The sequence below is a fragment of the Trachypithecus francoisi genome, unplaced genomic scaffold (genome assembly GCF_009764315.1).
Source record: "Trachypithecus francoisi isolate TF-2019V2 unplaced genomic scaffold, Tfra_2.0 Lachesis_group11, whole genome shotgun sequence".
Taxonomy (NCBI): Eukaryota; Metazoa; Chordata; class Mammalia; order Primates; family Cercopithecidae; genus Trachypithecus; species Trachypithecus francoisi.
In genome coordinates this window covers 75,394,400-75,410,855 of record NW_022681456.1, presented here as the reverse complement: position 1 = coordinate 75,410,855, position 16,456 = coordinate 75,394,400, and the positions used below count along the sequence as shown (strand labels likewise).

The following is a 16,456-nucleotide window of genomic DNA, read 5'->3' as shown; positions in this document are numbered from 1 at the left end:
GATAATATCCTGAAGGGTGTTTTCCAACTTGGTTCCATTCTCCCCATCACTTTCAGGTACATTAATCAGACCTAGATTTGGTCTTTTCACATAGTCCCATATTTCTTGGAGGCTTTGTTCATTCTTTTTACTCTTTTCCTCTAAACTTCTCTTCTCACTTCATTTCATTCATTTGATCTTCAGTAACTGATACCCTTTCTTCCACTTGATCAAATTGGCTACTGAAGCTTGTGCATGCATTATATAGTCCTCATGCCGTGGTTTTCAGCTCCATTATGTCATTTAAGGTCTTCTCTATATGATTTATTCTAGTTAGCCATCTGTCTAATCTTTTTTTCAAGTGTTTTAGCTTCTTTGCAATGGGTTCAAACATCCTCCTTTAGCTCGGAGAAATTTGTTATTAACAGTCATTTGAAGCCTTCTTCTCTCAACTCGTCAAAGTCATTCTGCATGCAGCTTTGTTCCATTGCTGGCAAGGAGCTACATTCCTTTGGAAGAGAATAGGCACTCTGATTTTTAGAATTTTCAGCTTTTCTGCTCTGGTTTGTCCCCATCTTTGTGGTTTTATCTACCTTTGGTCTTTGATGATGGTGTCGTACAGATGTGGTTTTGGTGTGGATGTCCTTTCTGTTTGTTAGTTTTCCTTCTAACAGTCAGGACCCTCAACTGCAGGCCTGTTGGAGTTTGCTGGAGGTCCACTCCAGACCCTGTTTGCCTGGGTATCACCAGCAGAGGCTGCAGAAGAGCAAATATTGCAGAATGGCAAATGTTGCTATCTGATCCTTCTTCTGGATGCTTCATCTCAGAGGGACACCCAACTTTATGAGTTGTCAGTTGGCCCCTACTGTAGGGTGTCTCCCAGTTAGGCTACTCGGGGGTCAGGGAGCTACTTGAGAAGGCATCTGTCTGTTTTCAGATCTCAAACTCTGTGCTGGGAGAAGCAATACTCTCTTCAAAGCTGTCAGGCAGGGATGTTTAAGTATGCAGAAGTTTCTGCTGCCTTTTTTCAGCTATGCCCTGCCCCCAGAGGTGGAGTCTACAGAGGCAGGCAGGCCTCCTTGAGCTACAGTGGGCTCCCCCCAGTTCGAGCTTCCTGGCCGCTTTACTTACCTACTCAAGCCTCAGTAATGGCGGATGCCCCTCCCTCAGCCTGGCTGCTGCCTTGCAGTTGGATCTCAGACTGCTGTGCTAGCAGTAAGCGAGGCTCCATGGGTGTTGGACCCTCCAAGCCAGGTGCATGATATAATCTCCTAGTGTACCATTTGCTAAGGCCAGTGGAAATTGCAGTATTGGGGGGGAGTGTCCCGATTTTCCAGGTACCATCTGTCATGGCTTCCCTTTGCTAGGAAAGGAAATTCCCCAACCCCTTGCACTTCCTGGGTGAGGCAATGCCCCACCCTGCTCCATGGGCTGCACTACTGTCTGACAAGCCTCAGTGAGAAGAACTTGGTACCTCAGTTGGAAATGCAGAAATCACCAGTCTTCTGCGTCGCTCACACTGGGAGCTGCAGATTGGAGATTTCCGGTTTCTAAAAAAATTTTTCTTCTTGTTATCCATGCCAACTATCAATGAAAAGGGAGTCCCAGGGTTTCACAAAGAAGTGGTAAGATACAATACATAAGACTACTCTGGAACTTTTGCTAATTGTGTCTGTTTGCTAGAAGGTCACATCTCTTGTCCAAACCAAGAATTGAAAGAATATCTGGTCCACTGATCCATCTTTTGTTGTGTCAGGGAAATATGCTTTAAATAACTCCTTTAGTGAAGAAAGATGTCCAATGTTTTTGTCCTTTATTTTATCTCTAACACTGTAATTTTCATCACAAGTAAATGAATTGAGAAATTCAAATAACTTATAGCTTCCACAACCAAGTCTTTTCAGCTGACTCATTTGTTTCATTTACCTCACTATGATCCTGTCATGACTGTGAAAACATTTTCAATTTTGCCTTCCAGTTGTTGATTGAGAGTGTTACACCCTGGGGGAAAAATGCCACATAATACAACTTTGTGAACTAATCTTTATTATTAACATAAACAATATATTCACACATCCAGATTTTTGGCCCCTTTCTTGGTTTCATATTATGGAGAAGGCTAAGCTCTTTCTCTCAGCTAATGCAGTAAACATCTCTACTCTGCAGTAAACTTCTAAAATCATTTCTGTTTTAGTTTACATTTGTCACAGAAGATACAGACAACTGCTTGATTGTTTTATGTTACCTTCTTCTTCCCATTAATTTACCATTTACCAACCTGTTTAATGCAAGAGCTCAGACTTGACTGATGCAAATCAATGACTTTTTAAACACTTTGTCCCTCTGGTGTTTTGTGTGTAATGGAGCAGGCGTATTAGGATATTTCCATATTGCAAAATCAAAAACTATGTTACCTTTCTAATCAAATAAAAGTATACTTTTAGAATAAAAAAGTTAATTTTTTTTAAAGAATGAAAGAAAAAATGCATACTTGTACCCTATTTAACGTTTATCCCCAACAGAATTGCCTTCACAGGCAGGTATTTTGATGCTTCGAGACAGTCTTTCATTGCAGTCTCAGACGCTGCAATGAATTAGCTCTAACCATTTTTTGGTTGTGTTATCACCATGCATGCTTCAGAGAGGAAGAGTCTAATTGGTTTATCTTAGGTTAACTTGCATTCACACCCTTGATGTGGCAGAGGGTAATAACTTTCCCCAAACACCTATTTTGTCTTTCTTCCTTTCTAAAACAGAACTCCAGAGGTTTAGCTGCATACAGGCTCTGCACCTAGAGTCTATATTTCCTTTGCAACCAGGTGTGAGCATGTGATTTAGTTCTAGTTAATAGGATGTGAACAAAAAGATGTTCACAACTGTCAGGTTCTCATAAAGATAAAGTCACCTTACCAGGACTTGCTTTTCCAAGTCCCATGTACAGAAATATGAACATGTGGAACAGGTTAGCTGTGTCCAGTGTTGTTACAGCAAGTGAAAACAGTAGCCTGGGGATGGCGGAGCAACAATGTGGAAGGATCAGGATCCTAGAATGACTTTCTGTAGCAAAGCTGATCTGCCAACTTGAAATGGCGAGTACTATGAGAAAGAGAAATTAACTCCTACCTCATTTACTTTGAAGTTTCTTTGTTACATCTGGTTACCATAACTACTATGTCCCACATAAGGAGGATAAGGGCACCAGATTTGCTGACTGTTCTTAACATGAGATAATCATTTCTTCAAAAGAATTAGAAACCAAGAACCACTCCCTAAAATGGAATTCATTCTGGGAAACTGAAACAATGAATCCAGTACAGCTTTCACAGGGTAATAAATATATTGTGCAGCTTTCATAGAAATAGGCAAGTCAAACCAATTGCTGTGTTTGCCCGAAGATTATTTTGAGGACTTTATCCATGATATCACTCACTTTTCCCTAAAGTGTCCCTTACACATTTTGTTTACAATGAAATGCTCAGAGAAGTTTTTATTCCCCTGAGAAAGTGATCTGATTTTGATTTTGACCAAAAAAACTATGTGCATGAAAATGTTTCCCCCTTCATTTTGTACCAAGAAGTTTAGAGTTGAATTTACAGTTCAGGTAACTCTTATATTGTTCCTTATGGTATGCAAAGTAGTGTCCTTTTTAAGTTTTGGTCTTGGATTTTTAACCTAATTTTTATTATTCCGGATTTTTACTTTTAAACTTTTATATTTTAGCATTTTATTTTACATGCTTTTATTGTCCCCAGATTCAACTACTAAAAAAGATTGCTGGACTATAAATAAATGAGAAAATAATTCAACAAACAGAATGTTCATAATTTTAAAAGATATACATTCAACTTTTTCTAATTTTTCAGGGAACTTATCTATATTTTATTAATCACTACCAAGTTCCCATCCTCTTTCCAAAGTTTCTATATGTTTTCTTGATTCTCTTCCCTGTCAATCTTTAATTACAGTCATTTAGCCTTATGTTAGGAGCAAAGTGGGATCCAGGTTTTGTGGGACTTAAAGCTTATATAACACTGGAGACTCTACTAAATGCATAGCTAGGACTGAAGTGAATATTTACGTAGAATGAGATATGAAATTATAATCACAAATACGTTAAAAAGAAATTAAAAAGAAACCATAACCACAAACACAATGAAATCTGTAGAAAATATTATTAAACTGCCTATAGTATGTTCATGCAAGTATATTTTCAAATTGTTGATAGCTATAAACAATATTGTGCTTGCTTTTTTCTCATTTAATACTCCATCATTATTTTCCCATGACATTTAGGATTTATTTTTAAATATAAATAATTTACTATTAAAAGATTTGAAATAAAAAGCCCCAAAACAAAACATGCTTGCAAGGATGAGGGGAAAAGAAAATGCTTATACATTGTTGGTGGGAATGTAAATCAGTATGACCTCTAGGGAAAATGGTATGAAAAGCTTTCAAAAAACTAAAAATAGAGCTACCATAGGATACAGCAATCCCACTACTGGGTATCTATTCAAAGAAAAAGAAACCAATACATCAAAGGAATACCTGCGTTCACATGTTTATTGCAGCATTATTCACAATAGCAAAGATATGGAATTAAGTGCCCAGCAACAGACTACTAGATAAAGAAAATGTGGTACATATACAAAATGGAATACTATTTGGTCATAAAAAAGAATAAAATCACGTTATTTGCAGCAGTGTGGATGAAACTGGAAGCCATTATGTTAAGTGAAATAAGCGAGCCACAGAAAGACAAATACCTCATGTTCTCATAAGTGGGAGTAAAAAAACGTGAACTCAGGGACCAAAAGAAATAACAGTAGATAACAAAGACTGAGAAGCATGAATGGGTGGGAGTGGGAACTGAAAAGAGGTTGGTTATGGGTACAAACATACAGTTACATAGAAGAAATAAGTTCTAATGTTGGATAGCAGACTAGGGTGCCTATAGTTAGCAACAATATTATGTATATTTCTCAAAGCAACTAAAAAGAGCACTTTGAAATGATGCCAACACATAAAAATGATACTCAAGGTGATGGATACCCCAATTATCCAATTACATGCAAAGAATATGTGATTTTCTATCAGACATTCACATGCATTCCATAAATGTGTAAATTATATGCCAATAAAAGAAAAAAGATTTGAAAATAAAATATAATTTTTATATGTTTAAAAATGAAATTCAATTTAAAAATTCATTAAAATTGAAAGCAAACTGAAATGAATACATCTGTGGATCAAATTTGTGATATAACTACATGCTAAAGATAAGTAGAGCTATTACAGTCCCTACCAAATGGAACCAGAATTCCTTGAGAAAATGGCTAATTCTAGGTCTGGGGCAGAAAACATATAACATGAGTCTAGGATGTGCCACAAAAGAGAAAAATTTCAAGGACTGATGGAGTTGTATCAGTTGGTCATGGAAGCAAACATAAAGGATCTCCACTGATCAAAGATGAGAAAAAAAGAATAAAAATTAATGGAAGTAATTGATTGAAATCAATTAAATAAAGCAAATTTCTATGTTCATAATGATGAAGAGAGGAGAGAGATGGAGAGAGAGAAACAGGTTAAAATTTAAAACTCAGTAAACATCACTGGAAATAACTAGAGTACCAAGTACTATTTACAGAATGGATAATTTAACATAACTGAACACTTATTGTGCCTTGAATATAAACTATAGTTCAAGAAAACCAAATAGTCATAGTTGATGAAAGAATGATATTCTTTATAAATTCCATCTAAAAAAAATTAAGAAGCATAATAGAATTAGAAAATTACCCCCAATGCAGAAATTAAATCAGGAAACTATCATAAAGAAATGTAGACATCATATCAAAGATTAATATAAAATATTAAAATGGAGGGACCAGATTGTCACCACCTGAAATCACTGAGCAATCTCAGCATCACTAAATTGGGAACAACCAAATATTTCAGGCCTTTGATGTGCTATCAGTTGAAGCATACAACACCATCTCTAAACATTCGTGGCAAAAATGTTGAGCCTAAATCTAATAAAAACTCTAGAAGTAATTTCCATTTAAAGAAAATATGGGAGGTGGAGGCACATGTTAACTCCATGAGGAACAAAGCAGACAAATTCAGAATGTGGAACATTCTACAGAGCAACTATTTTTGTTTCTGTAACAAGTAAATTGTACAAAAGAGGAAAAAAGAGATGAGTGGAAAGTGGGCAAAATTTCAGTTGGTATAAGGGCTGTGTAAAGTGTAACGTGTGATCTTATTTGGATACTGTTTCAAGCAAACTAACTGTTAAAAAGGCACTTTTTATAATTGAGAAAATTTACTTATGGACATTATATTATCTCAAATAATTATTTTTATTTTCCTATAAATGATCATTGCATTGCCATTGTATAAAAATGCAATTGTTTTACTTGTATAATGCAGGATGTAGGGATAAAAGAACATGATGTATAGAATTCACTTTTAAATACTTCAGTAGAGAAGAAAAGGAGACTAGATGAAGCAAATTAATTGTTAAATTTAATAGATAAGTATATGAAAGTTCATTGATTATATATGAAAAATTTATAAGTCTGGCTTAAAATGCCACGAGACCAAATGTTTTAAAATAAATGGTTATTTTGGTATTCAAACAATACATTTTTACTGTACATAATATTAAAGTAAAAATAAAATTAAAATCCCCTGAAATCTGTTCATGGAGAAATTACTATGGTTGGCAACTGGATTTAATATTTATATGAATAAAATATTACAAAATAAAAATGAAGTTTTTAACTTGCTAGTATCCATTAAATCAATATCATCATATAGATATACAATATGAAATTATCACCCCCAAAAGAACTATTAAGAAAATGCTTATCTAAAATGCTGAATTACCATTACATATACACTACGCTATGATAATTTCCATTGTTATGATTTCTTTCTAATTGGTCTTGAGGTCTCTCTATTGAGAGAGGCCTAAAGCCAAGATAAACAGGAGAGCCCTGACAGGGGAAAGTTAAGTTCAAGTGTGTGTTTCAGGTGAGGCACAATGAAGAAGTAAAACCAAAGTACATGAAACAGAGCAAATTTATTACTCACTGGCCCCAGAGTGATTCAATGTGCCAACAAGAGGCTGACTGGGAGATATGGAGGTGGCAGGGAGCTGGAGCTGTGGAAGTAGAGGAAGACATGTAGAGAGAGAGAGAGAGAGAGAGAGACCTGGGAACTATTCCTTTATTAAGGTCCAGGGTGTTATCCCTTAGGCTTTCCCATGGGAATTGTGGATTAGCTAGTTTAAGGAAAATATTTATTTATTTATTTTTGAGACAGCATCTTGCTCTGTCGCCCAGATTGGAGTGCAGTGGCCTGACCTCGGCTCACTGCAACCTCCATTTCCCGGGTTCAAGCAATTCTCCTGCCTCAGACTCCCGAGTAGCTGGGATTACAGACACGTGCCACCACGCCTGGCTAATTTTTGTATTTTTAGTAGAGATGGGGTTACACCATGTTGGCCAGGCTGGTCTCGAAGTCCTGACCTCAGATGATCCACCTGCCTCACCCTCCCAAAAGTGCTGGGATTACAGACGTGAGCCACCGTGTGCGGCCGCGGAGAACTTATTGACATGACTCTAGAGTTGACCATTAGGTTTTATCGTGGTCAGGAGCTGTGAAATGTTTTGGGTTTTGAATCACTGAGATGAGGAACAATGGGCTATATCACAAACAGCTGCATAGGAAGGAGGAAGTTTTAACTAAGCCAAAGGTGACAGGGCACAACTGGGTTCAAACAACTTAGATCAGCCCTAAAAATAGATACTGAGGCAGCAAGTATATGAAACAAATTTATGACACATCACCTAGTGGTTAATAGAATAAACACTCTCTGCAATGTCTGTTTTTGAATTTATCTTTAGCATATACATTAGTTTGCCTAACTCATATGTCCTTGATTATTTTTCTTTGTCCACTATTGTGACTTTTGATAGAAATGGCTTTCAAATAAAAATGAATTCAACAAATATTTATTAAATGCTTACTGTGTGCCAGGTATAGGGGTGGCAGGATGCACTGATAAATTAGATATGGTTGCAGTCCACAAGGAGTGAGAGTCTGTTAAAGCTTGTGGATATAATAAATTTAAAATCTACAATAAAATATGACATGTGCTCTAGCAGATGTTTACTGGAGGTGATACAGGGCACAGAAGAGGGAGCAATTGACTTTCCCTGGCAAAGTAAAATGAAAAACAAAACCCTTCAATTAGCAGGGATGTTTTATGCCGAACTTTAAAGGATGATTGAGGTTTGGGGTGGGAGTCATAGTGAAATGTCGCCCAAATCAAAGTGAAGACGGTAGAGGCAACAAAGGCAGGTTGACATAAAGTCAAGTTGCAAGGTAAGCACAGTGCCAGGCAGTTCAAGATGACTGTAGGGTAGTGAAGGGAATGAGGGGAGTGGTCATGGAAAAGCAGGTTGTGGGACATTTATAGAGGCAAGACTAGCAGATAGGCACAGCCAGATCTAGAATAGAATACAAAAGTTAGACTAAAACTTTTTATTGTTACAAATTTACACCTGATAGTAAGACACAAAAAGGCTAACTTAAAAGTATTTTCTCAGGCTCTTCATATATATTTTATTTTTTCCCATCTTTAGACTTTAGATACTAGAGGATTTTACTTTCAATCCGCAGTAAGAGGGCAGTAATTTAAAAAGACATTCAAGTAAAGAGAGTACATTTGGACAACCCAATAAATGCATGCATGAGATTGCCTGGTGTTCTGTAATGAGAGTTCTGGAGGCTTTCAGGGCTGTGTCCGTTGGCAGCAACTAAGGAACTAGCAGACAGTGTTACAGGCAAAGCAAGCTTGAAGGAACTCACTTCTAAGTCTCATGATGGGTTTTGGACATGTTGATTTTGTTATAAAACTGAATAGTTTTATTCCTTTTTCAAAACATTTTTAAGTTCAGGGGTACATGTGGAGGTTTGCTATATAGGTACATTTCAGGTCATGGGTAGATTGCATGTCATGTTTAGTGTACAGATTATTTTGTCACCCAGGTAATAAGCATATCTGAGAGGCAGTTTTTCCATCCTCCCCCTCCCCCAACCTCCTTCCACCCTCAAGTAGGCCCCAGTGTCTGTTGTTCCCTTCTTGATGTCTGTGTGTACCCACTGTGTAGCTTCCACTTATAAGTGAGAACAAGCAATATTTGATATTCTTTTTCTGCATAATTTCACTTAGGATAGTGGCCCTCAGTTCCATCCATGGTGCTGCAAAGAATATAATTTTATTTATTTATTTTTTTTATGGCTGGCTGCTTAGTATTTCATGGACACATACACACACCCCCCCCATGGGATATATATATATGTGTGTGTGTGTGTGTGTGTGTGTGTGTGTGTATATGTTCTAATTGGTCTTGAGGTGTCTCTATTGAGAGAAGACTAAAGTCAAGATAAACATGCACACATACACACCACAGAATACTAAGCAACCATAATATGTGGCTTTATTTTCTTTATCCAACCAATTGTTGATGGCCACTAGGTTGGTTCTATGACTTTGTTATTGTGAATAACGCTGCCCTAAACATACTAGTGCAGATGTCTTTTTGATAGCATAATCTCTATTTTTAGTGGGGGTGAATACCCAGTACTGAGGCTGCTGGGGTGAAGGGTAGTTCTATTTTTAGTCCTTTGAGAAATCTCCATACTGTTTTCCATGAGATTTGAACTAATTTATACTTCCACCAATAGTATATAAGCATTCCTTTTTCTCTGCCACCTTGCTAGCATCTGTATATTTTGACTTTTTAATAATAGCCATTCTGACTGGTGAGAGTTGGCATCTCATTGTAGTTTTGATTTGCATTTCTCTAATGATCAGTGATGTTAAGCTTTTTTGCATATGCTTGTTGACCATGTGCATGTCTTCTGAGAAGTGTCTGTTCATGTCCTTTGCCCACTTTTTAATGGGGTTGCTTTTGCTTGTAAATTTGTTTAAATTCCTTACAGATTCTGGATGTTAGACCTTTGTCAGATGCATAGTTTGCAAATATTTGCTCCCATTCCGTAGGCTATTTACTCTGTTGATAGCTTCTTTTGCTGTGCAGAAGCTCTTTAGCTCAATTAGCTCCCAATTGTCAATTTTTGTTTTTGTAAAACTGTTATTCTGTCTAAAATCAGTTATTTGAAGAAAGAATTAGAGTACATCAAAAGGTATAATTCACTTGACAAGTCTAAAATTACAAAATGTTTGCCTTTTATTTTATTGCTTCTACACTGTTTTCTTCTTTGAAAAATGAGATGGTCTATTATTTACTCGGTATAGCATTCCAAAGGCTCAAAGACGCACACTGGGCATCAGATCAACTTCAGTTTCTCTTTATGTTTCTAGAAGGTCAATTTCTTAGTCTCATAACAAGTCATCTCAGTAAATCCTGGCATTTTTTCTACCTCCATTTTTGGAATTAGAGATGGTATATTAAACATGTAGAAGTTTATTTAGCACATAATTTTTTACAGTTTCAACTTTACAGAATATTTTCTATCTCTTGCTCTTTGAAAGAAGAAATCTTTTTGTTCCAAGTTGATAAAATGTTAGTTCTAGCTTTTTCCTTTGTTTTAGCTTATGAAAAATATCAAACAAATGTCATAGGTCATCCGTTTTGATGACATATAGATGTCTCATTGCTAGAGATGAAACAATATTCCTGTAAAACTAAAGCATATATTATAGAAAAAATGGAAGGCAAAGTTTCTTGGCCTCAAATACTTAGAAGTATAGCTTTACACTGGAACTACTCCATGCTTTTAGATGAGTATGATTATGCTGTCACATAAACAATCCATATGGATTCTTTTGTACCAGCAATTGTAAAATAGTTGTCAAATATTTTCATATGCCCTCTTAATATGAAAAATAATCAGAGATCACATATTTCTGAAATAGTAACATTGGAGAAGGTAAACTATGTGAAGGAAAACAAGTGGAAAAATATACTACAAAGCAATTTTCATAGCACAAAGAAGCCTTCAATGATATCCAGTTATATATATGAGTGAAATTTCTCCCCTATAGAAGTTTCATAGAAGTTTCCAAAGTTCTAGAAGTTTAAGTATAGAAAATGCCTTTTTTAACCTTTAAAGACAGTTGAATCTGCAGGCAAGACAGTGAACATTATGAAAAAACCAAGGACAATTGAGATTTTTTTATCCTTTTGTGAACCTGGCACTCAGAAAATAGAGAAATGTGTCAAACCTCCAGCATACTATTTGAAGAGGCACCTATGCAACAATTAGAAATAAACACAAGAATGAGTGGCAGCTGTGACAGACATTCTGAAACTTTGTCTCACAAAATATATCTCAAAGTCTGAGTGCAGCATCTATCTGGAAAATCATAATATTTTAAAGACAAAGATATTGATGCTGTGTCCTTTGTGACATGCACATGTTCATGTGTGTGCCTGTGTGCACACACACATAAAGATGTTCTCCTTACCATTTTTCATGCTGCTTTTCTGTACCAGCAAAAGTGAGCTTTGCTCAACATTATGGGAAGCATTCCAAAGGAAAACTCTTAGAACTGATGCATGAAAAAGAAAAACCCACGTGTTACTAGGATACCAAAGTCCTTTATCTTCTGACATTCAACAGTAAATTGGAAGCAAGTTGAAGACTCACTCATAATGCAAGAAAGCAGCTTGAAAGACAAGCTGCTTCCATAGACATTTTATTACACACTGGCTTAAAGAACATTGCCCACATTTAATGCACTGGTAGACCTTGCTGTAAAGTAAGAGACTCACTAAGACCTGGATTAGAAACAATAGAGAAATTTAATTTGAAATAACTGCAGAGGGATGTGTCATACTGCCAAAGCAAAATAGATCTGTGCCTGCGCTTTCACAGTGCAAGGCTTAAGCTGAGTTAAATGAGAAAAGTATTTGAATATGTTCAAAAGCTTGGAAGTGATTTTCATACTTTACATGTGCAGTGTTACTGTACCTATCAGGGGGAGATGTAGTATAAGAATATAATTATTAAATTACCTTTCAGACTTGTCTTCCCTGTCCTAAATAATAATATTTCCTTTAACATTCCCACAGTTCTTATGCTCCCCCATTTCTGAACACCTTATTTTTATTTCCTAGACTTTTCCATCTTCTCTACCTCGATTTGCTGCACTGAAATAATTTGGTCAAATGGCTTTGTAACATAGCAATTGGTATTTAAATGTGTGAAAGTTGTACAGATCTGTCATACCAATTTTCATATAATGTATTGACATATACATAAATTTTAATATTTTCTACTGATGGTAGCATTTATGTAAGGCATCTAGGCAATTTCTACATGATTAATTAGAGCCTCAGTACAGTATTAGTTGAGATTCATTGAGACTTAGATTTAGTGGTTGTCTTGTTACTGTAGTAAGGTGTTATAATATGTAAGAGCAATTTAAATATACATTTTCTGCAATACTTCAAAGATAGTTATCACATGCACTGAAACTGAATCACTTAGTGTCCTTTTCTTTTCAGAGAAATAAGAAAATGCATTGTGGGAGATTTTAGCCATAAGAGTACATTCAGTTATCTTTGCACAGCAGTTTTCTCTCTGTTCCCAGTCTCATGCTCAGAGCAGGATAGTACCAACAGACTGATATTTAAAAGAACTCTTGAGACCAGGTCATTTATGCCAGCAGGATGTTTTGTGAAATTAATACATTGTGCTCATCAAAGGGACATTGTAATAGAAATCTGTTCTACTGCAGTTCACTCCAGAGACCACAGATCATTTGGCCTACCTGGATAGATGTTTTTAAGAAAGAAGCCAAGAGATGATTTTAGGTTGTTAGGGAGGTGACATTGCTGACAAAGACAAGCTAAAATATACTAAACAGAACCATAGTCAAACTTACTTTACTTCTAAAATGTGACAGCTACAATCATTAAAAAGAGACTGTGATAAAAGGAATTTTTTAAAAAATCCTCTAAGATCTTGACTTTTTCATACTCTTTACCTTAGAACATTTTGAAGAATGAGCCGTAGGACTTTGGATCTTACAGGAAGAACCTTTTGGTGTCTGGGGTCTCTTCCAGCAGCTATCATGTGGTGTTATGAAAAGAGCCCTTGTCCAGGAGGCTTATGTTTGTTTGACTTCAGTTAGGCCACTAGTTGACCATGTAATCACTTGGCCACTTAATCATTACAGGTTTCAAGTTCTTTATTTGTAAAATGAAGGGATTAGACCAATATTTCCATCATATCATAAGAAATCTGTTTTGTTACATAATTTGCTGGTTTCTACTCATTATTGTTAGAATGTATTTAGATTAGTTCAAGAGAATAAAAAGGTACACATCTCACATCCTGTAAGACAAAATAGGGACTTGCCCACACATCTGAGAGATTCCCCACATCACAGGCTTTGTATAAACTTCATGAGCAACTTCCCAACCTGATTCAAGAATGTGACACCCTGGACAGTTAACAAGTGAGCAAGTGATCCTGCTTTATTTCCACAAACTCGGTTTGTAAAAACTCTAAAAATGAAATGCATTTTCTGTTACTTGTCGGGGGAGAGATATTTTGAGGCATGTTTCATCAACAACCCTCTGTGAATTGGCCATTATTATATCCGTATTTAGGAAAAATAAACATATTTAACATATCACGTAAAATATAGACAACATCATCAGGCAAGAGTAGTTACTGCAATCTGTATTCTCATGAATTTACATCACTGAGTGATGGTCAGCTTAGTTGGACAAAAAGGAACTCAACTATGCTTTGCCCTCATACAATCTACACATAGCATTGCTTCTTCCTACTGTCAGTTATGAGACCTCGTAAGTGAAGGAATAATTGATGTTGTAATTTATAAGCAATACAGATTGATTTTGAGAAGTCAATTGTTGTTATTAACTAATAATAATGTTAGGCTTACTCAAGTTGTCTATGAACAGCAGACAGTTTGAATTGGGTTGTGCGAAAAGGCACATGTGGATAATTTTGGAAGACTACAATTTGTCTCTTACAAAGGTGGCTTTTATGTAGGGCTTTATCCCCTTTATTCCTGTCTCTGCTTAATCATTATCCCAGGATAACAACCAAAGGACAATTGCCAGCTTATTTTAGTCTATTCACCTAAGCAGCTTAATCTATTGTTCTTAGTACAAATTAGTATCTTATTTTTCTGGTTATTAATACATTCCTATAAAATAGCCAAGAATGTAGAAATGAATAAAACATCAGTTGTAAGTCTCCCATAATTGGCAGGAAGGTAGGATGAGTTGAAATTCAGGGATGTCTGTTGCATGCGTATTACTTACACTGTGTCCAACAAAAGAATGAAGCATTTTGTTAAAAAGAGAATTGAATCTAGGAAGAAGAGTTTGTACTGTGTCTATTTTATTTTCCATATATGGTCATTCAAACAGTAAAGAAGCATTTCTGAAATATAAAGACAACCATGAAAAGAATGAGCCATAGCACATGAAATATTTTGTCAATGATCCTAGTTTTCCATTTAATTTTGTAACAGAACACAAAATTTAACCTGTCCTTTCGTGGTCAACACAATAGAATGTAACACAGCAAGACAGTCTGTCTAGTACTCTGAAACCAGATTTAATAATCAATAGAAGCAATAGAACATGAATCAAGCATGCATGTGAATAAAATGAAGACATAACAAAAGACTGATTTTTCTTTGGGAGGCAAAGGTGGGAGGATAGCCTGAGGCCAGGAGGTCAAGACCTGTCTCAGTGTAGCAAGATCCTGTCTCTACAAAAGAAAAACAAAATTAGCCAGGCATGGCACAGAACTGTAGTCTCAGGTACTCGGGAAACTGAGGTGGAAGAATCCCTTGAGCCCAGGAAGTTGAAGCTTCAGTGAACCGTGATCACACCACTGCACTCCAGCTTGGGTAACACAGTAAGACCCTGTCTCTCTCTCTCTCTCTCACACACACACACAGACAGACTTTTTAGCACTTTTACATGAAAGAAGTGTGAATAATTGATGACAACAATGTCTTTTCTTTGTTCTAAAATAAGTGATCTTATAAGGAGAGAATGAAAAGTTGAAGTAAATATCGTAATTAACCATGAAACACTAGAGGCATTATTATTACAATCTCTCAAAGAATAAAACAAAGATTAGGCTGCTGAATTTGAAGTAAGAATATAAAGTAAACACTAAATTCATGTTAATCCTGGCTTCTTTTATCTTCATTCAGTAAACAACATTTAAGAAATATTTATTAGGCTCCATTGATGTGCCAGGAAATTGGTGAGGCCTTGAGTATTTTAGTGATGAGTAAGCACGGTTGTTATATTTAGGGAGTTCCTATTCTAGAGGGGCTATAGATAAATAGACAAGCAATATTAGATGGTTATGACACCTACAGTGATAAAGGTAAAGAACTGGTTGCTAGGGAACCATTTAAGAAGGGAACACACTGCAAGAGGAGTGGCCTCTCTACTAAATCTTAACAAGCTGGTACGAATCACACAGGAGAGTAGATTGAAGAGGAGGTGCAGACTATAAATAAAAGGGGAGGGACATGTACAACATTGACATACAAGGCAGCACAATATATTTAAAGAACTGAAAATATTTGGGATAATTTTCAAGAAAGTCATTTCAACAGTTCCTAATAAGTCAAGTTCCACTAACTTTTGGATTTTTATATATTTTGAAAACCAAAATATTATATTGTTGCATCTCCTGTAGATATGAGTTGGTATTAATTATTATTGCAGGAAAACCTTTCTCTGTCACTAATTTGACTTGATTCCTAGTTGCAGGAGAGACTTCATACATGCCAATTCGTGAATTGTTCATTGGTTTTTATAATTCATTTACTGAAACATCAATGTCTAATCTCTGAGTTTATATTTAATATCTGCCCCTAGAAAGTCCATAATATTCCCAGGTTTCTCAAAACCATGGGGCTAGCCACATAGGATTGTCTTGGGAAACCTTAGACAATTCATTATTTGTAGAAGAAGTACTTGTTTAGGAAACGGCTGGAAGCCAGATAAGACTCACATCAATCTGGAAATTATCTTCAGATAGTTGTTACTTTTTCCCACATTTTTACATATTTCAAGTCTTTAAAACTCTTAGGAATTTTCTGTGTGTTCTACTGAGATGAAACCTTGTGTCTATAAATAAGTTCTCACATTTCATTTCAGAAAGATATCTTTGTTGACCTTTCAAATGAGCTTCATCTTTTGTTTGCTGTTTGAAATCCATTTTGAGTGAGAGTAGGGTTTCCATTGCAGCTGGAAAGCTTGCAATCTTTTTCTATTGACTTTAGCCACTAACCCCTGTAGCCTGGCAACTATGTCTAGGACACATCGAGCAGTCAATAACTACACATTGAGTAAATAAAGGAATGTTCATGGATCTGCATTCACACTACTGACTAGGTAGTCTTTAAGGGCCATTTTAGCTCTAA

The 16,456-nt window shown here is 36.0% G+C and overlaps 1 long non-coding RNA gene across 2 annotated transcripts in view; it reads right to left on the bottom strand.

The window, feature by feature from the left end:
- LOC117089849 overlaps positions 1-16,456 on the bottom strand; it is a 75,112-nt gene that overhangs the window by 36,187 nt on the left and 22,469 nt on the right. The window contains exon 3 of one of the 2 annotated variants that reach the window (XR_004439778.1): positions 7,078-7,147. The exons of the other annotated variant lie outside the window; for it this stretch is intronic. This is a non-coding gene — a long non-coding RNA (uncharacterized LOC117089849). The remainder of the gene's footprint in view (positions 1-7,077; positions 7,148-16,456) is intronic. 2 annotated transcript variants of the gene reach the window in all.